General features: G+C 42.4%; 1 long non-coding RNA gene across 1 annotated transcript in view; it reads left to right on the top strand.

The window, feature by feature from the left end:
* LOC144581795 (uncharacterized) overlaps nt 1–1,679 on the top strand; it is a 45,590-nt gene extending 43,911 nt beyond the window's left edge. The window contains exon 3 of the long non-coding RNA XR_013533025.1: nt 1,564–1,679. This is a non-coding gene — a long non-coding RNA (uncharacterized LOC144581795). The remainder of the gene's footprint in view (nt 1–1,563) is intronic.
* The last annotated feature ends 18,956 nt before the right edge of the window (nt 1,680–20,635 follow it).

The following is a 20,635-nucleotide window of genomic DNA, read 5'->3' as shown; positions in this document are numbered from 1 at the left end:
TGTGTGTGTGTGTGTTTTACTATGTGTATGCCCAGACAACCTTCACCCACATCAAGATATGAAAAATTATCAGTCTTCCATGAGGTACGATCTTTATTGCATTTAAAAATAATATATTTAGGGTGAGTGCAGTGGCTCACGCCTATAATCCCAGCAATTTGGGAGGCCAAGTTGAGAGGATCACTTGAGCCCAGGAGTTCGAAAGCAGCCTGGGAGACATGGCAAGATTCTGTCTCTACAAAAAAAAATTAGGCAAGCATGGTGGCTTGTACCTGTGGTCCCAGCTGCTTAGCAGGCTGAGGTAGGAGGCTCACTTGAGCCCAGGAGGTCAAGGCTATAGGGCCCCACTATAGAGTTCGTGCCACTGCATGTTAGCCTGGGTGACAGAGCAAGACCCTATTGGGTGACAGAGCAAGACCCTATCTCAAAATAATAATAGTAATAATAATAATATATTTAGGCTGGGTTCAGTGGTTTATGCTTGTAATCTCAGTATTTTGGGAAGCCAAGGTAGGAGGAGCTCTTGAACCCAGGAGTTCAAGACCAGCCTGGGTAACATACTGAGATCCTGTCTCTATATGTAAATAAATAAATAAAGATAAATAAAGTAAAAATAGTATATTTAAATAATTAAAATAAGCGAAACATATTTAAGTCTCTAACATGTAAAAATATTTAAATAAAATGTGATCTTACGGTATTAAAAATTTGAAAAATTAAGAGCGGAAATAATTTTCTGTTGTTTCACCAATTTAATAAAACTATTTTAATTTCTAGAAACTTCATTTTTTGTTTTCATATTTTTTCAAGACTAGTCAAGTGGAACAGTGGAATGGTGATGGAACAAAGAAACCCCTAACTGGCCGTGATTAAGTAATTGTAAACACCAACTACACTCAGACCAACCCACGTATTTTTTTAAAAATTATAATCGGAGTATATATAAAACTTCAATTCCTGCTTTTCTTTCACCAAACATTATATTGTATGCATTTTCCATACTGTTTCACAATTCCTTGTATTTGTAATTGTTTAATCCTGCAAAATATTGCATTGAATGAACATATGATCATTTTCTTAAGTATTCCCCTGCTATTAGAAATGAAGTTTTTTCCAGCATTTTTCTCTTTGCTGTGATGAATATTTTTATATAGAGAGAATTTTCAGTTTGGTATGAGTTTTTGAAAATCTCCTTTACCAAAAATAAAGAAAACGCATGTCTTTCTTTAGTACTTTTGCCAAGGTATTACTTTTACTTGACTTTCAACAAATATAGGATGAAATTACCCAAGTCTGCAAGGAAACTTGGAAGTAATTTGTTTCTGCCTAATTTCTATAAAATTTCCAAGAAATAGTCATACGGATTTAATTGGATCACATCCACTAGTTTTAGCATTGATATTGCCATATTGATTATGGATACGTTAAACTGTAACTCCTGGAGCCAACTTCTCAGGCTTTCCCACATGAAACCAATGCCACCACCCTACCCGCATTCTAACAACTTCTATCCACAGATTTTAGTCATTGACTTGCTGTCTTCCTCTTTCTGTTGTCTTCCAGTTTGTCTCTCTCACTCCTCCCCTTCCTTCTCTATCCTGCTCTCTGACCCAAGAGGCTGACCTGTATGAACCACATCAGTGATTGGCTGGTGGGAACCCCCGGCAAAGAGGATGGAGTGAAGTGAGGATATTTACTCTATTAGTTGCCTCCAAGCTGGATCACTCACAGCTGGCCGTGTCCTTCCATCAAAGATCAGAGCTCTCCTCAAGGTATCCCTCTCCACAAACTCTTGAGTTTCTCTTTCTGGATTTGTTAACTGTTTTCTCAACTTGTCCCTTCATGCCTAGAGGTAATAGCAGGTGAGGGATGCTGTGCTATTCCATTTGGTTTTCCTGCACACTTCCCACGTTTGGATATAGTCCCTTTCATTCAAACCACTGGGCCTGTCTTAATTTGAATGTGCCATCGTTTTTCTGTTTCCTGCTGAGAAGTGTTCAACTCATTCTGGATACCCTCAGTAAGTATTAACTCAGGCTGGGCACGGTGACTCACACCTGTAATCCCAACATTTTGGGAAGCCAAGATGGAGGGATCACAAGGTCAAGAGATCGAGACCATCCTGGCCAACATGGTGAAACCCTGTCTCTTCTAAAATTACAAAAATTAGCCAGGTGTGGTGATGAGCACCTGTTGTCCCAGCTACTAGGGAAGCTGAGGCAAGAGAATCACTTGAACCCAGGAGGTGGAGATTGCAGTGAGCCAAGATTGTGCCTGGGCAACAGAGCAAGACTCCATCTCAAAAAAAGAAGTTTTATATATATATATATATATATATATATATATATATGTGTGTGTGTGTGTGTGTGTGTGTGTGTGTGTGTGTGTGTATGTAACTCAGACTGTCACAAAATTGAGGTTGAAACTATGTGCTTTGTTGATATCACTGGTCCAGAAAATAATGACATGGCTCGCTCTGCTCACCTCTTTAGTTTCCATTTCTGCATTGCTCAGTCACTTCAGGGAATTCATTCTGACAAGTCCCTGTCAGAATGGGAAGAAAATTTGACTAATAGAAAATAGAGTTCATCCTCAATGGCTTATGAACCAAAAGAGGTTTTGTGTGTGTTTTTTTCTTTTTCTTTTTCTTTAAAGTTCAGATTTTTCTTCGTAAAAACTCTCATGTTAAATAAGTGCCCACACCAGAGTTATTTAAGTAATGGCATGAAAAGATGTTATCGGAGCTAGATGTATATTTTTTCTTGGTAGTTGCCTTTCCTTGTTCCATGCCTAGCAGGCTATGATGAAATAATTACTCTAGCAATCAAGACTTTAAAAACAACAAGGAGTAAACCTCTCTGAGTGCTCAAGTTATCCCATGTCTATAAGACAACCTCCTTTAGAAACTGAAGTATTTTTTTAAGCCTTTGGGAGTACCGTCTGGCAGGTTACTATCTGAATGTGCTTAATCTAAGTTGTGTCCATGAAAAGAGTCAAACTCTGTAAAATATTTGAAGAGATTAATTCTGAGCCAAATATGAGTGACCATACCCTGTGACATAGCCCTCAGGAGGTCCTGAGGATATGTGCCCAAGGTGTCAGGGCACAGCTTGATTTTATACATTTTAGGGAGACATGAGACTTGAACTACATTTAGAATATACATTGATCCAATCCCAAAAGGCGAGACAACTTGAAGCAGGGTGGGGGGCTTCCAGGTTATAGGTAGATTTAAAGTTTTTCTAATTGGCATTAGGTTGGAAGAGTTATCAATGGATAGAAATGTCTGCCTTGCGATAAGAGGTTATGAAGACCAAAGTTGTATCATGCAGATGAAGCTTCCAGGTAGAGAATAGATAGTCAGTGTTTTTTTATTTTTTCTTCCCTCAATTCTGCCCCCTCCCTCCAAATGTCTCTTTTCAGATGTAAGGTCTGTATTGATGTTCACACTGGAGATGTATAATGATGCATGTCTGATCCTCACTTTGCGTCATGGCCTGAACCAGTCTTTCAGGTTAAATTTTAAAGTGCCTGGCTAAGGAGGAAGTCATTCAGATGGTTGATGGGCGGGGGCTCAGAATTTTATTTTTGGTTTACATTTGTCATTTTATAGGAATAATGGTTTTTGAGTAGAATTAAGAAGATACTCACAGGATTAAGGTATAAGAGAGTTTCTTTCTCTCTCTTTCTTTCTCTCTCTCTCTCTTTCTCTCTCTCTCTTTCTTCTTTCTTTCTTTCTTTCTTTCTTTCTTTCTTTTCTTTTCTTTTCTTTTCTTTTCTTTTCTTTTCTTTCTTGAGATGGGGGCCTTGCCATATTGCCAAGGCTAGTCTCGAACTCCTGGGCTCAAGCGATCTGCCTGCCTTGGTCTCCCGAAGTGCTGGGATCACAGGTGTGAGCCACCATGCCCAGCCAGCATAATAGTACTTCTAAAATAGTGATTTTCTTTTACAAGGAATGCTTCAAACTTGATGAAAAGAAAAAGATGGAGAGCTAAGCTATGAGGATGCAAAGGCGTGAGAATAATACAGTGGACTTTGGGGACTCGGAGGGAAAGGGTGGGTTGGGGGTATGAGTACAGTGTACCCAGCTCAGGTGATGGATGCACCAAAATCTCAGATATCATCACTAAAGAATTTATTCATGTAACCAAACACAACCTGTTCCCCAAAAACTTAGAGAAAAAAATTGTATACCATAAATATGTATAATGTTTGTCAGTAAAAAATGTTTAAAGGTTAAAAAAGAAAAGAAAAAACAAGTGATAGTTTCCCAAGGGTTAACTCAATCCACTATATTATTTTTATTTTCATTTATTTTTTGAGATGGAGTTTCACTCTTGTCACCCAGACTGGAGTGCAATGGCACAATCTCGGCTCATTGCAACCTCTGCCTCCCAGGTTCAAGTGATTCTCCTTCCTCAGCCTCCTGACTATCTGAGATTACAGGCATGCACACAACACCTGGCTAATTTTTGTATTTTTAGTAGAAAGGGGGTTTCACCATGTTGGCCAGGCTGGTCTCGAACTCCTGACCTCAGGTAATCTGCCCACCTTGGTCTCCCAAAGTGCTGGGATTACAGGTGTGAGCCGCCGTGCCCAGCCTCAATCCATTACATTATTTTCTTCATGTTTCTCCTTCTGACTTCCACTTGGATCTTACAGAGGAGCGAGTGTGGATCCGTAAGATAGAAAAAAGAGGTGAAAGACAGAATCGAGGCCAAGGAAAGCTTCGGCTTCCTCCCAGTTTTTGGGCAATCTTCTCCTCACTCGTCACATTCCTTAAGCAATCTCATCAGGTTCCTTGTCTCTAGATACTGCACTACTCGTCATAGATGACTCCCCAATTTAAATCTCTAGTACAGACCTTTCTGAGCCCCAGCCCTGCAAATCAAGTTGTTTTCTGACATCTGCAGTGGAGATGTCTCAAAATACCTCCCGTTCATGACATTCCTTCTTACGCCCAGGTGTGCTTCTGTTCCTTCCTGTGTTCTATGCATGAGAAAATGACACCACTGTTTACACAGTGACACCAGCCAGAAGTTTAAGTATTATCCTCAATACTTCCTTCCCCCCATGCCCTCATGCCCTTGTCCCTCCTCATCCACTTTATCACAGACACAACCACATTGCGCTTCTCGAGGGCCAACTCTTCTTCTTTGTTTGTTTGTTTTTGGATAGAGTCTCACTCTGTGTCCCCAGGATGGAGTGCAGTGACACAATCTTGGCTCACCGCAACCTCCGCTTTCTAGGTTCAAGCAATTCTCATGCCTCAGCCTCCCGAGTAACTGGGACTGCAGGTGTGTGCCACCATGCCCAGTTAATTTTTGTATTTTTAACAGAGATGGGGTTGTTGTTTTTTTTTTTTATTTGTATTTTTTCTTTCATGACTACTTTTGTGCCATGAGATGGGGTTTCACTATGTTGTCCAGGCTGGTCTTGAACTCCTTACCTCAAGTGATCCGCCCGCCTTGGCCTCCCAAAGTGCTGAGATTACAGGCCTGAGCCACCATTCCCAGCCCAGGGCCAACTCTCTAGCCCTGCTTCTATTAGCTCTTAGCCAGACAACAGCAGTCACCTTCTAAATGGTTTCTCAGCATGCACTCTTCCCAACCTTTCAACCAGTCCTCCATGCTACAGCTAGAGTGACCATTTTGAAATGCAAATGGGTGACTGTTTTGAAATGAAATGCACACTTCTTCAGTGACTTCTTATTTCTTTTACCAAAAAATCTTTTAACCTAGTCTGTGAACCACTGCATGTTTTGGTCCTTTCCTATTTCTTCCAACTAATCTCAATTTCAGTTCTACCTTTTACTAACTGGATAACCTTGCATAAGTTATTTAACTCCTCTATGCCTCAGTTGCTTCATCTGTGAAACAGGGATAACAATAGTATTTCCCAATTAGAATTGTCATGAAGAGCAACATAAAGTGCTTAGAATTTACTTAGTAGGATCAATAAATATTAGCACAATAGATTTTTGCTCAATAGATATTAGTTCTTATTAGGACATCTTAGCTGTCTTCTGTCACTCTGACATTTTCTCTCTAAGATGTTGCTTACTCTGTTTACATTGCTATGAATCAATACACGGGACTGGGTAATTTACAAGGCAAAGAAGTGTATTTGGTTCACAGTTCTGCAGGCTGTGCAAGAAGCTTGGTGCCAGCATCTGCCTCTGGTGAGGGCCACAGCCTCCTTCCACTCATGGCGCAGGTGAAGGGGAGCCAGTGTGGAGACCGCATGGTGAAAGAGAGTAGGGGAGGTGCCTGGCTCTTTTTTAACAACTAGCTTGCTCAGGAAGCCATACAGTAAGAACTCACTCATTACTGTGAGGACTGCACTAGGCTATTCATGAGGGATCCGCTCCTGTGACCCAAACACTTCTCACTCTGTCCACCTCCAACATTGGGGATCAAATTTCAACATGAGATACAGAGGGGTCAAACATCCAAATTAGGCTGGTGGCTCATGCCTGTAATCCCCACACTTTGGGAGGCAGAGGTAGGAGGATCACTTGAGGTCAGGAGTTCGAGACCAGCCTGGCCAACATAGTGAAACCCCATCTCTACTAAAAATACAAAAATTAGCTAGGCATGGTGGCATAGACCTGTAATTCCACCTACTCAGGAGGCTAAGGCACAAGAATCACTTGAACCTGGGAGGCAGAGGTTGCAGTGAGCTGAGATGGAGCACTCCAGCCTGGGGAGACTGAGCAAGACTCTTTCTGAAAAAGAAAAAGCAAACTCTAGCAGGTGTCATACTTTCTTCCACTGTAGGACCTTGGCATGTCAAGCTGTTTACTCTGAGAACTGCTTCCCTTCATCATTACCTAGCATTTCTTCCTCCAGGAAGTCTTCTATAATCTCTGACTGAAGTTCCTGTATTACACTATTTCATAACATCACATACTTTTCCTTAATAGCACTTACCACAGTTATATTTTTACATTTATTTAGATGATCATGTGATTGATGTCTTTCCCCCCACTGGACTTGAAGTCCACAAGGGCAGGGCAGGAGGGGTAGAACCACTTATTCCCTTTAATATCTTATTCTCAGCTCATAGCATCTCGCCTGACACAGAATAGAATAAGTACTCAATAAACATTAGTTGAATGAAATTAATCTCACTGTACATGAAAAATGTTCAGAGGCAATGGGGCTCTCTAGCATATGGTTTGCAGCTGCCTCTTCCCTCTGTCAGACTGCAATACTTGTGTGACTGAGAGAGAACAAGGTAGGGCATGGTAGCTCACACCTGTAATTTCAGGACTTTGGGAGGCCAAGGTGGGAGAATCGCTTGAGCCCAGGAGTTCAAGATCAACCTGGGTAACATGGCAAGACCCTGTCTCTACAAAAAACAAAACAAATCCAGGTGTGACAGTGCACATCTGTGGTCATAGATGCTTGGGAGGCCGAGATGGGAGGATTGTTTGAGCCTGGGAGGCAGAGGTTGCAGTGAGCCATGATTGCACTACTGCACTCAAGCCTGGGTAACAGAGTGAGACTGTGTCTCAAAAAAATAAAAAGAAGAAAGAGAGAGAGAAAAAAGGAAGGAAGGAGGGAAGGTGGGAAGGAGGGAAGAAGGAAGGGAGGAAAGGAGAGAGGAAGGGAAGGAGGAAAGAAAGGAGGAAGGGAGAGAGGTAGGGAAGGAGGGAGAGAGGGAGGGAGGGAGAGAGAAAAGGGAGGGAGGGAGGAAAGGAGAAAGGGAGGGAGAAAGGGAGGAAGGGAGGGAGGGAAGAGGGGAAGAAGCGAGTGAGGGAGGGAGGGAGGGAGGGAGGAAGGAAGGAAGGAAGGAAGGGAGGGAGGGAGGGAGGGAGGGAGGGAGGGAGGAAAGGAGGGAGGAAGGGAGGGAGGAAGGGAAAGTAGTTTCTCAAAGAAGCTCTGCCTGATAATTACCCCCCTATTAAGTTCTCCAGGATGTTGATGGTTATCCTCTTTTCTAAGTGTGGGTCATCCCTAAGAAGACCACTTGCTAGTAGTCATATGCCCTTCAAAATCATGCCCCTTGATAAGGCCAAATCTAAGCATACAAAATGGTAATATCCTCTTTGAATAATCTACTGTGAATGTTTAGTCATTGATGTTCTGTCTTGACCAGGAGATGTCAACAAGCTATAGTCTTGATACTTAGACTTTCTTCTCAGGCCCAGTTCTAGTTTGTTCCTTTTTTTTTTTTTTTTGAGATGGGGTCTTGCTCTGTCACCCAGGCTGGAGTGCAATGGCACAATCATAGCTCACTGCAATGTTGAATCCTGAGCTCAAAGGATCCTCCTGCCTCAGCCTCCCAAGTAGTTGGGACTATAGCTGTGCACCCTAGTTTGCTCCATTGTAATTGTCTTTTTCTTTATAGGGCCACACAAGGGTAAAAGAATAACAATAACTGACATTTATTGGTCATTGGTGCTTGATATTTTTAGGCACCATGCACAGCATTCTTTGTATAATATTCTTACTTAGAAAAAAGAATCCTCTTAGGTCAATGCTATTATCCCTTTACAGTTAAAACATGGAGATTTAAAGATATGAAGAAACTTGCTTAATATTTCATGACAAGTGAGTGGTAGAACCAGATTTTGATACCCAGGTAGTCTGATGCTACAGCTCACACTTGGCTATGTACTGCATCACACTGCCTAGGTACAGTTGGTGATATTTTATTAATCTAACTCAGTCTCTCATCCAGTGAGATAAGTTCCAAAGACCATCTAAATTGTCTTCTTAAACTGCTCAACACATCATGAACACAAATATACACCTGATATTAGAGGACAAAGTTACCCAGATTCAGAACAAGACGTATCTTGGGCATATCATGAGTGCTGGCACAACGTAGGTACTCAGGAAAACTTATTTACTGAATGAATAAATGGATCATACCAGTCACATCCTTATAAGCCCTTTAATCAGATTATGAATATTTTTCCATACAATTTCTCCACAATTCAGGTTCCTCTTCAAAAGTATAGAATACGGAATTTTTAAAATTCACACCCTATGGTCCAACAATCAAATTATAAGTGTGCAATCTTGATTCTCATTCATTCATTCCATAAATGTTAACAAAGCTACCGTGTGTCTTGCCTTTTCCCTATTGGAGAACAGAACTCATTTTTTTCTGTAGTGATTATTCCAGCTGGCCTCTCTCCTGTCTTTTCTCGTAGAGGAGGCCTGTCGTAGGTAGGCCTGTCCAGTACTTCTCTCTGGGATGCTCCAGAGAGACATGCGAACTTCACCTGTCATTGGTATCCCCAGCAGGCCTTTCTGTCCCGAGCCTAACCTACAGTGTACTGCCACAGGTACTCCGCTATAGATGCCATAGTGACTGTAATTTTAGAAAGGATTTCTCTCTTCAGAGGGAAATTCTTTCATTATAATAAAAAAGTCATTTTCTGTTATTATGAAAAAATATATATTCATTGCATAAAAAATTTTAAATCCCATATAAGCCTCCCAAATAACAATTGCAATAGATAATATTAAAAGAGCCTATAGTATGTTAAGCATAAAGCCGACAAAGTTACATTACCATTTCAATTTTGCATATGAGAAAAATCCAGGAGTGTGAAGGGGGGTGCTTAAGATCCTCAGCTGGTAAGTGGAAGTCTGGATTTATACTCAGGTCTCTTCACTTCAAAAACTAGCATTCTCTACCACTGACAATGTCATCTTAAAGGCCAATTAGTATTCTGATGTACAGAGGCATTTAGCAGTGGCTTCTCTGTTATGGGATATTTAGGTTGTTTTTAACTTTTTAATAGAATTAATACTTCAATGAACATTAAAGTTAAACATTTTCTTTGAAGTAAAAATAGTGTTACTGTTCCTTTCAGAAACCACAAATAATATATGCTTACTCTGTTAGCGCATTCAGGCTCTAAAACAAAATATCTTACACTGGGCAATTTACAAATGACAGAAATTTATCACTCACAATTCTGGAGGCTGAGAAGTCCAAGATCAAGGAACCAGCAAATTTGGTGTCTGGTGAGGGCACCATTTATTTCTCATAAATGGTGCCTTCAATGTGTCCTCACATGGCAGGAAAGGCAAACAGACTCTCCCTGGTCTCTTTTATAAGGTATTAATTCCCTTTGTGAGGGTGGAGGCCTCATGACTTCACCACTTCCCAAAGGTCCCACCTGTTAATTCCATCACATTAGATATTAGGTTCTCAAGGTTACAGTTTGCCAACCTAGGCCAAAGGTAGGGAAAGTGTGGCCCATGAGCCCAGATCAGGCCTCCTTTCCTCCACTCTTATTTTTGTATAGCCTCTGAGCTAAGAACAGATTTCTCTATTTTTCACTGATTATAAACAGTCAATGGAAGAAAAGTACTTTGTAACACATGAAAAATTACATGAAATTCAAATTTGAAATCACAAACTGTTTTTCACCATAGCACCCTTCTGTGACCAGATATGTAAAGGTTTTTCCCCACACACTAAGTAAATCTCTAGTGGACACCAACTGAGTGTTCTATAATTCAAGTTAACTCTGATACTTTCCACCTGAAGGTAGCATCAGCCCCTACAGGTTAAGGGCTCAGTCCCGCAAGACTGCCCGAACTCCAGATGCGAACTAAAAGCCCCAGGTTGTAATTTGTGCTTCTGACTGGCTAGAAATCAAGGTTCCCTCAGCCGCCTCTTCAGGTTTGATTAATTTGCTAAAGTGGCTCACAGAATTCAGGGAAACACTTTCTTTACATTGAACAGTTTATTATAAAGAATAGTCTAGGCCAGGCATGGTGGCTCTTGCCTGTAATCCCGAACTTTTGAGGTTGAGCCAGGAGGATAACTTGAAGTCAGGAGTTCAGGACCAGCCTGGACAACATAGTGAGACCCCGGTCTCTACTGAAAATATTAAAACTAGCCAGGCGTGGTGGTGCGTGCCTGTAATGCCAGCTACTCTGGAGGCTGGGGCAGGATAATCACTTGAAACTGGGAGGCAGAGGTTTCAGTGAGCCGAGATCTCACCACTGCACTCCAGGCTGGATGACAGAGTGAGACTCCATCTAAAAAATTAATTAATTAATTAATAGTAAAAAGGATGCAGATGAATAGCCAGATGGGAATTATGAATAGGGCAAGGTATATGAAAAAGGGCACAGAAACTCTGTGTCCTCTCTGGATATACCACCCTCTTGACACCTCCATGAGTTCAGCTATCTAGAAGCTTTTCCAACTCTGTCCTTCTGGGTATTTATGGACTAATTATGGTCATTATGTAGACTTGACTGATGATGATCATAGTAATCTCAGGGGATTATTTCCAAGACTCCCACAGATACTAAAATCTAGGTCCTACGGTTGACCATTGGTGATCAACTCAATCTTTCAGCTCATGTCCCCTCCCTGGAGATTAAGATAGGTGACTAAAAGTTCCAAGTCTCTAATCATGCCCCAGTTTTTTTCTGACCAGTTCCTGTCTTGAAGCTATTTAGGGGCCACCAGTCATCTCATTAGTATGCAAAAGAGACTCTTACCAGGCCAGAGACACCTCATATTTTAAAAGCTGTATGCTGGGAACAAGGGCAGAAACTAAATACAGATTTTTAAAATTATGTCACAGTATAAATAGATTTATTGAAACACAGCCATGCTCATTCATTTATGTATTATTGGCTGTTTTCATGCTACCATAGCAGAACTGAATAATTGTATTAGAGAATGGATGGCCCACAAAGCTTGAAGTCTTTACTATCTGGCCCTATACAGAAGAAGTTCGCTGATCTCTGCCTTAGGTAATTGATGTACTTCTCTTATTGCTATTAAATGGGCAGGGTAAATATTAAAAATACATATGTTTTAGGGTGGGAGAAAACATTAATAGCTAAAAAATTTGGGGGAGTATTTAAGGCCATATTGGAAAGGTACATACATTAATTATTCCCTCCACACAAAGATGACTTTAATATTCAGATTTTAATAATTATCAGATAGCTATAATATGTGGAGTGATGGGAAGTTACCCTTTGGACAGACTGCAGTTAGGAAACAGACCCTGTTCAGAAGATCTTGGACAAAAACCCTAGCATAAAATTCAGCTTTTTCCTTCCTGCTTCATTTGTGTTCAACTCAAGATGGTTTTAGCTGCCTAGGAGTAGCCAGGCAACCGGCTGCTACTGTGAGCACCAGGCTACTAAAATAAGCAAGGACAACTGGGAGGCTTAATGTGAAAAGGGGCTGAGTTATGACTAATACTTGGCAGAACCCTGCAAGAGGACACGGGATTCCAAATGGATGACCTCCATCCTGAACAGAAAGACATGGATGATAATGGAGAAAAAAAAGCCAATGGGGGAAAAAACCTACCACTGTGTTTTTCTTAATAGCCTAACACACACACACGCACACAATAACTGGTTTTCCTTTTCCTGTAATGTGTGTGTAGAGCTGGTTATTCTGATTAAAGTTGCCCTTGAAAAAGCAATTCGAGTTTTACTGGAAGTTAAAAATTCTAAGGAGCAGGAAAAATGAGTGTATGGGAAGCCCAGTCAACAGGCCAGAAGGTACAGGTGTGAGGTTTTAGCATTAGGTACCCTCAGTTTTTTGTTTAAGGGAGAAGTTTGTTTGCTCACTGCTATAGTTTGGATGTTTGTCCCTTCAAATCTCATGTGAAATTTGATCCCCAGTGTTGGAAGTGGGGCCTAATGGGAGGTGTTTGGGTCATGGAAGCTGGTTCCTCATGAATAGATTAATGCCCTCCCTGCGAGGGTGGATGCAGGGTATGAGTTCCATGAGTTCTCACTTTATTAGTTCCTATGAAAGCCAGTTGTTAAAAAGAACCTAGCACCACCCCTCTTGCTCTCTAGCTGCCTCTCTTGCCATGTGATCTGCACAATCTGGTTCTCCTTCCCCTTTCATCGTGAGTGGAGGAAGCCTGAAGCCACCACCAGATGCAGGTGCCAGTGCCATGCTTCTTGTACAGCCTCAGAACCATGGGCCAAACAAACCTCTTTTCTTTATAAATTACCCAACCTCAGGTACTCCTTATGGTAATACAAATGGACTAAAACACTCACTGTTTTAGTAAAAGTAATGCTTTAGACCTTCAATTACAAAAAAAAAAAAAAAATCCTTCCTATTCTCTTTGCCACCACAAGGTCTACTGGTTTCTATTAATCATCTGGCCCTCAAGTATTGATGGAGCACTGGCACTCTACTGAGCATCTGCAGCAGCAAAGCAGAACTCTTGCCTTCATGGGACGTGCAGTCAGATGGGGGCATTCAATCAGCACATGCTACAGTACTTAGCAGCTGATAGAAACAGTGGAAAAAACAAAACAGAGAGTGGGGTGTTGGTGAAGGGGTGGGTGTAATCTTAATATAATCTTAGTGTAGTCAGAAGAGGCCTTCCTGAGAGGGTGACACATGTGCAGACTCCAAGAAGGTGAGGCTTCAGTATGTTGTATTAGTCAGGGCTCTCCAGAGGGACAGAACTAATAAGATAGATGAATACATGAAAGGGAGAATTGACTCACACCATCACAAGGTGGAGTCCCACCATCAGCCATCTGCAAGCTGAGGAGCAAGGAGGCCAATAGTGGTTCAGTCTGAGTCCCAAAGCCTCAAAAGTAGGGAAGCCACCAGTGCAGCCTTCGGTCTGTGGCTGAAGGCCCGAGAGCCCCCAGCAAATGACTGGTGTAAGTCCAAGAGTCCAAAGGCCTAAGAAACTGGGGTCTGATGTTCAAGGGCAGGAAGCATCCAGCATGGGAGGAAGACGAAAGCCAGAAGACTCAGTGATATGGTCTGGCTGTGTCCCTACCCAAAATCTCATCTTGAATTGTAATAATCCCCAAGTGTCAAGGGCAGAACCAGGTGGAGGTAATAGCATCATAGGGAACCTCCATACTGTTCTCATGATAGTGAATGAGTTCTCACTAGATCTGATGGTTTTATAAGGGGCTTCCCCCTTCACTCGACTCTCATTCTCTCTCCTGGCACCATGTGAAAAACGATGTGTTTGCTTCCCCTTCCACCATGGTTGTAAGTTTCCTGAGGCCTCCCTAGCCATGTGAAACTGTAAGTCAATTATACCTCTTTTCTTTATAAATCACCCAGTCTTGGGTATGTCTTTATTAGCAGTGTGAGAATGAACTAATACCCTGAGCAAGCCAGCTTATCCCACCTTCTTCCTCCTGCTTTGTTCTAGCTGTGCTGGCAGCCGATTGGATGGTACCCACCCAGATTGAGGGTGGGCCTGCCTCTCCTAGTGCAGTGACTCAAATATCAGTCTCTTCTGGAAACACTCTCACAGACACACCCAGAAACAATACTTTTCATTCTTCAATTCAATCAGGTTGATACTTAATATTAACCATCACACATGCACGTCAGCGACAAGACTCTTGGCAAAGGGATATGCCACTGCAAAGGTTCAAGATGAAGCATACCTGGCATTGTGAAAGGATGCTAAGGAATCCAGGGTGGTTAGCAGGAAGCAAGTGAGGAGAAGACTCCTCAGGAATGTAGTTGGAGAGCTAAGGGACTGGTGGCTGGATTGTATCGCCTTACAGGCTTTGACTTTCACTTCAGGTGAAATGTGTATGTCCGGGCAAAGAGAGAAAGTTTCTCCCTTCACTCTCTGAAGAATCACTGAAAATGAATGGATACAAGATTAACAGAAGAAAAGGGCATACAATTTTATTTTAGCTTGAGGGAATCACAGAAGAATGATTATCCATAATCCAATGGGGTACAGATGCTTATATACCTTTCTTCATAGAAGACAAGGAGTTGGGAATGTAGGAGTAAATGAGTTTTAAAGAGAATGAATGAACCCAGGAGAAAGACATTATCTTGTGAATTGTTCTCTTTGGAAATGGAATGGGACTGGAGAACAGACAATGATTTGAGACAGTTTGGTTAGGCTCTAGGTGTGTTGTTTAATTTTCAGTCTCCTCCTCTGTGATAAGAGTTATAATCTTCTCGTTGGTGAAGTTCCTCTTTGGCAGGTCTACCTTTTAGGTCAATGAAAGAAACTTCAGAGAATAGCTTCATCCTGTGCTTTGCAAGAGACAAGGATAGTGGAGGACGGGGGTTCTGGGGAACTGTCAGAGAAGCTTTGAGGCTGTTTATTTAGTCCAGGCATATATCAAGGCTTCCTTCAAGTGAAATGATTTCCTTTAAAGTGGAGATACAGCCAGGTGTGGTGGCTCAGCTCTTTGGGAAACCAAGGCAGACAGATTGCTTGAGTCCAGGAGTTCAAGACCAGCCTGCACAACATGGCAAAACCTTGTCTCCGCTACAAATACAAAAAAAAAAGCTTGGCATGGTGACGCATATCTATAGTCCCAGCTACTTGGGAGGTTGGGGTAGGAGGATCACCTGAGCCCAGGAGGTCGAGGCTGCAGTGAGCCAAGATTGTGAGACCCTGTCACAGAAAAAGAAGTGGAGATACGAGATTTAAGTTTCACATCTAAGTCTCTGTACATTCTGCTGCCTGTTTTTCCCTAATCATCATCTTCCCCACTCTGAATATCACTGCAACATCCTACAGAAAGCTCACCAGGCCAGGATTAGGGTGGGCTGAGTGAAGGAACTTGCCTCTTGTACAAAATTTAAGGAGGTACCAAAAATTTTAATAATTACCAATTTTCCTTTGGCCTTGGGCTTTACTATGGCATAATGCAGCACTGTTATCCTTCTTACGTTTAAATTCTGCTATTTTGTTCATCACAGATTTTTGGATTAATTTTTATTTTTATTTTTTGAGACGAGTTTTGCTCTTGTTACCCAGGCTGGAGTGCAATGGCGTGATCTCGGCTCACCGCAACCTCCGCCTCCTGGGTTCAGGCAATTCTCCTGCCTCAGCCTCCTGAGTAGCTGGGATTACAGGCACGCACCACCATGCCCAGCTAATTTTTTGTATTTTTAGTAGAGATGGGGTTTCACCATGTTGACCAGGATGGTCTCGATCTCTTGACCTTGTGATCCACCCGCCTTGGCCTCCCAAAGTGCTGGGGTTACAGGCATGAGCCACCGTGCCCGGCCTAATTTTTATTTTTTAAAATATTGCATTAAAATTTGATTTGATTAATGCAAGGGCAGTCTTCTTTTTTAGCTACCCTTCCTTTTGAAATCTTTGCCCAACTCATGTACCTCACGTTTGCCTTAGTCCTAGTTACTCTCTTCTTCCCGTTTCTCCCTTGTCAGCCTAAATCAAGGGCCTCTAAACAGATTCTGCAAAGATAAAATAGTAAATATTTCAGGCTTTTCGGGCCATGCAATTTCCATCACAACTCTGCCATTTTAGCACAAAAGCTGCCATAAATAATAAGTAAACACATGAGTATGGCTGTGTTCCAATGAAAATGTTATTTACAGACTCTGAAATTTAAATTGCATATTATTTTCACAGGTCACAAGATAGTATTTTTATTTAACATTTGGCAACCATTTAACAATGTAAAAATTATTCTTAACTCATGGGCCAGACAAAAGCAGGAGGCAGGCTAGGTTGGCAACTCTTGATTTAAACTATTTATGCCCTAACAAGGCTCTTACCGAAGTACTGTTTTCTCACTTCTTGCAGCTGCTGAAACATCTTTGGATTACCCCTTCATAGGAAAACTTTCAGGACCTTTATATTTTGGGTTCTCTGCTGAAATCTGTTTTCCTCTCCTCCCCCAAATACACACTCTGTGTATGCAACCAGAAAGGTCTCCTCACTGTCCTCCAAACAAACCAGGTTCATGGTTTGTTACCTACTTCCGATTTTGTTGCTCTCCTCTTTAGAAACTCTCCTCCCCTTCTCTCCACATATCCAAATTCTAGGGCCCTCGCAAGGTCATTTCCCTTCTCTGACTCCAGCTGCCTATAGTGGCCTCCTCTTCTTTTCTGAACTCCTACTGCACTTGTCAGTAACACTCCACTGAGCTCTCAATGAGAGTGCATCATTGTTTCTCTGTGCCTTCTATGCGTGCATATTATGTTCTGGATGAGATTTCTTAGCCTCTGTAAATCCTGAGAATACCTAGTCCAGAGCTGAGCACAGGGTGGAAGGTTGACACCCGTGAACTATTTTTTATCTCGTAATATCACAAATGGCAGCCATAATGCATTGCACCCATTGCGGCCTGAGGTATTGTAACTGGACTCGCTGCAGGTTCTTGCCTCCCTAAGTCCGAAGAATGGGAAAGGGGTCCTCGGTGAGTGCTACGGCTCAGATAGAACTCATGGACCCAAAGAATATGCGATAGTGCAGTTTATTAGGCAGAGTGAAAGGACAGCTTCTACACTGTGGAAGGGAACCCAGAAGGGGTGCCACTCCAGGCTGGGGTGGCTAGACCTTTTACCCCTAAGTTATTTCCTCCCCATTCACGTTCTCATCCAATGAGAAAGGTTCTTTCAAACTTTCTCTGGATTAATTGATCTTTGATCTTTGAATCCTTTACCAGATTGACTACTGTTCTACAACCTTGAGTCACGGAGACCCCAACTCCAAGGGCCAGAGGCAGGAAAAGTTCCTGCCCCCAAACAAAGCCCCTAGGAGCCAGATGTGGTAAAACTGGAGACAAAGCCCTTAAGAGCCAGAGGTAGGAAAACCAGAGACAAAGCCCCTAGCTGGCCCCAGAAAGTCCCTCTAAGACAGTCCCTCAGTCCCCTCCTCTGAACAGGAAAGTCCAACTGCTGTTGGGACACTTACGTCATTGCTCTAACTACTTCCTGCTGAACTTGGGGGTAGAAGGGGCCCTGCAGCTGAATTTCCTCCAGATGGGAGTCTTCTAGGGCTGCAGGTTGATCCAGTGGTCCACAATAGAAATCATGAGCCAAGGATATCTGGGGTTCCATTTGCAGGATGGCCTCATGGCCTCAATTCTGGAAGACACTAATTTGACAAGAATGTTAAAGATGAGAGACCCAAAGGCAGACAGTAATAGGACAGTTATTAAGGGGCCTAGAAGAGGGAGAGCCAGGGTAGCCAGTGGTTAAGCAAGCTCCATGATCCTATTTCTCGGAGGTCCTTAGCTCTGTGTTCTATTCGGTTCCTGAGTTCTTTAGCCTTATTTAGGACGATACTTGATTGGTTTACAAAGTAACAGCATTCTTCTAAAAAGGGACAAGTTCCTCCTTTGTCTGCCATTAACAGATCCCAGGCCCTTTGATTTTGAAAAGCCACAGCTGCTAAAGAATTAAGCTGCTTTTGTAGAGTCTTGAGAAAAGCAGCAACCTTTTCCATGTCATTATTTAACGCCTGGGATAGCTTACAGTAAAACTGAGTATAGGTAGTAATTCCTCCAATGCCAGTACTAAGCCCATCTAGTATTCCGGCTCCCACTATGAAAGGAGGAATTGGCATTTGAGTATGGCATGGCCTGGGCAAAAGAAAACTGTGCAACTGAGAATCAGTGTAAATGGTCATGGAGGGGCACTAGGAAGGAGAGGAGGCATATTTCCCCCAGGGTACTGCTTAGGCAGCGGTAAACTGAGGAGCCACAAACAAAGAATAAGCCTGGTGCTAGGCAGTTGAAGTCCGGTGGTAAGGTGACCCAGTTTTGGCATAGAGAAGCACTGGAGTTGCTGGTAGAGTTCTCGCAAGTGACGTTTGAGCTAGACAGAATCTGTAGATTGGTGACCAAGGGACCTATAAGCTCCATATGATTTGAGGAAGAGTTAGTTATGTTCTGTGAGTATGGAACCGGAACTAGGATATATGATTTGAAGTGTAGTGGGAGGCACATTCAATGGTCAGTTCGGTTGTCAGAGGAGGCCTCATGCATTCCTGTGAGGGTGCTGTTAAATAAGTTGAGCAGACAGGAGTGTGTGCGAAGGGTCTTGTGTAACTTAGAAAGGTCCAGGCCCTTGTAGGGGCTGGGGGTACTTCATGGTTTGCTTAGGCTAGAGATTACTTCCCGGAGATGCTGTTCCTGTGCCTGATCTTGAACTCTGCCCCCATCTGAAATCCCGACATGGGTAAAATATGTCCTGCAGGCAGTGATTCCCTTAGCAGCTGGACAATTAGGCCCGGTTATTGTTCCCATTTCCTACGTGTATGAGTTTTATGTGGGAAGCAGATGTATAGCAATGTTTGTGCATACAAGTATAGGATAAAAAGGAGGCCTGCTGACCTAATCCCCAAGACCAACCAGGGAGTGGGCTTGTTCCCCGTCCAAAATTGTTCCAGTTGTGACCCCTTTGGGTGCATTTGCAGGTGGTATGGGAATAAAGCAGAGCACAGGCAGCAAAGATGATAATGAGGACCACAGGAGAGGTCGTAGGAAGAGAGTGATGATCGCTATTACAAGTATAATTAGGCAGAAAGTCACAGATATGGAGAGTCTATAGGATGTGAGCCAATCCTTAGGGGCAACCACATGGAGTCCAGTTGCAAATAGTAAAGTTAAAAGTGATATTCCTGTCAATAATGTAAGTTAGACTCAAGAGTATTTACTTTCCTGGGGATCTTGTTGGAAGAGCAAATAGATCCTCTGAAGGCTCGCAGGTGTATGAAGAGCAGCCTCCTAGAACCTCAGGCTGTGGAGCAGAGGGCACATGATCTTCTTTAGGAGATGTCCAAGGTTTCAACCAAGGGTAATGGATCCATGAGTCAATATCCACCACCTTAACTGACCTTGGGGTAGACAGAATAACTGAAAATCATCCTTCCCAAGATGGGCCTAAGGAGGGAGAGTTGGATTGGAGAGACTTGACAAGTACCACATCTCCAGGGCAGAACAAGTCTTTCCCTTTTTCCCTAGGGTGTCCTTCAGGTAAAGTCATAAGTGCCTGTTGGTACTTAGCCAAGGAGGTTATATTTTTTTATTACATTTATTGTTTCTTTGTCTAATATGAGATCACTGGTAAGAAACGGCCATCCATAAAGCATCTCATAGGTACTGAGTCCTATTTTCCGAGGAGAGTCTTGAGCCCTTAAGAGTGTCATTTGTAACAGAGTGGGCCATTGGAAGTGGGGTTCCTGTGCCAGTTTTTTTAAGTGTCTCTTAAGAATTTTGTTCATCTTTTACACATTTCCTGAGGACTGAGGCCTCCAAGCACAGTGGAGATTATACTATATTCCTAACGCTTTGGAAATTCCTTGGGTTACTGCAGCTCTGAAGGCCGGCCATTATCACTTGGAAGACAGCGAGGGAGTCTAAATCTAGGGATTATTTCTATAATCAGGACTCTTATTACCTCTTGTCTTTTTCTATCCTACAGGATAGAAGCCTCAACCTGGTTTTTGTAGGTATCTACACATACTAACAGATATTGATATCCCTGGGACTTAGGCATATGGGTAAAGGCCATTTGTCAGTCCTCACCTGGGTAATGACTGGTTTACTGTTCCCCAGGAGGAATTTTGCGATGTGTCAGAGCATTGTTTTCCTGGTATATTTCACATCCTTTGACTATTTGTTGGATAGTCTTGAAGAGACCTTTTTCTGTAAATATAGATTTGACCATTCAATATCTATTTTCCATACGCATATGGAGATGTAGGGTTTTAAGTACTTTCCACTGGCTGGCAGCAGGTAGGAGTACTTTTCCCTCCTCAGTAGCTAGCCATCCTGAAGGAAGAAGACAATGTCCCTGGGATATTGCCCACTCTACCTCTTCTGATGAGTATTGAGGTCTAGTTCCCTGGAGAGGGTTTTCCCATATTAAAGGTTCTTCTATAAGTTCTTGTTTA

This window comes from Callithrix jacchus, chromosome 3, assembly GCF_049354715.1.
Source record: "Callithrix jacchus isolate 240 chromosome 3, calJac240_pri, whole genome shotgun sequence".
Lineage (NCBI taxonomy): Eukaryota > Metazoa > Chordata > Mammalia > Primates > Cebidae > Callithrix > Callithrix jacchus.
This window is presented reverse-complemented; position numbering and strand designations above follow the sequence as displayed.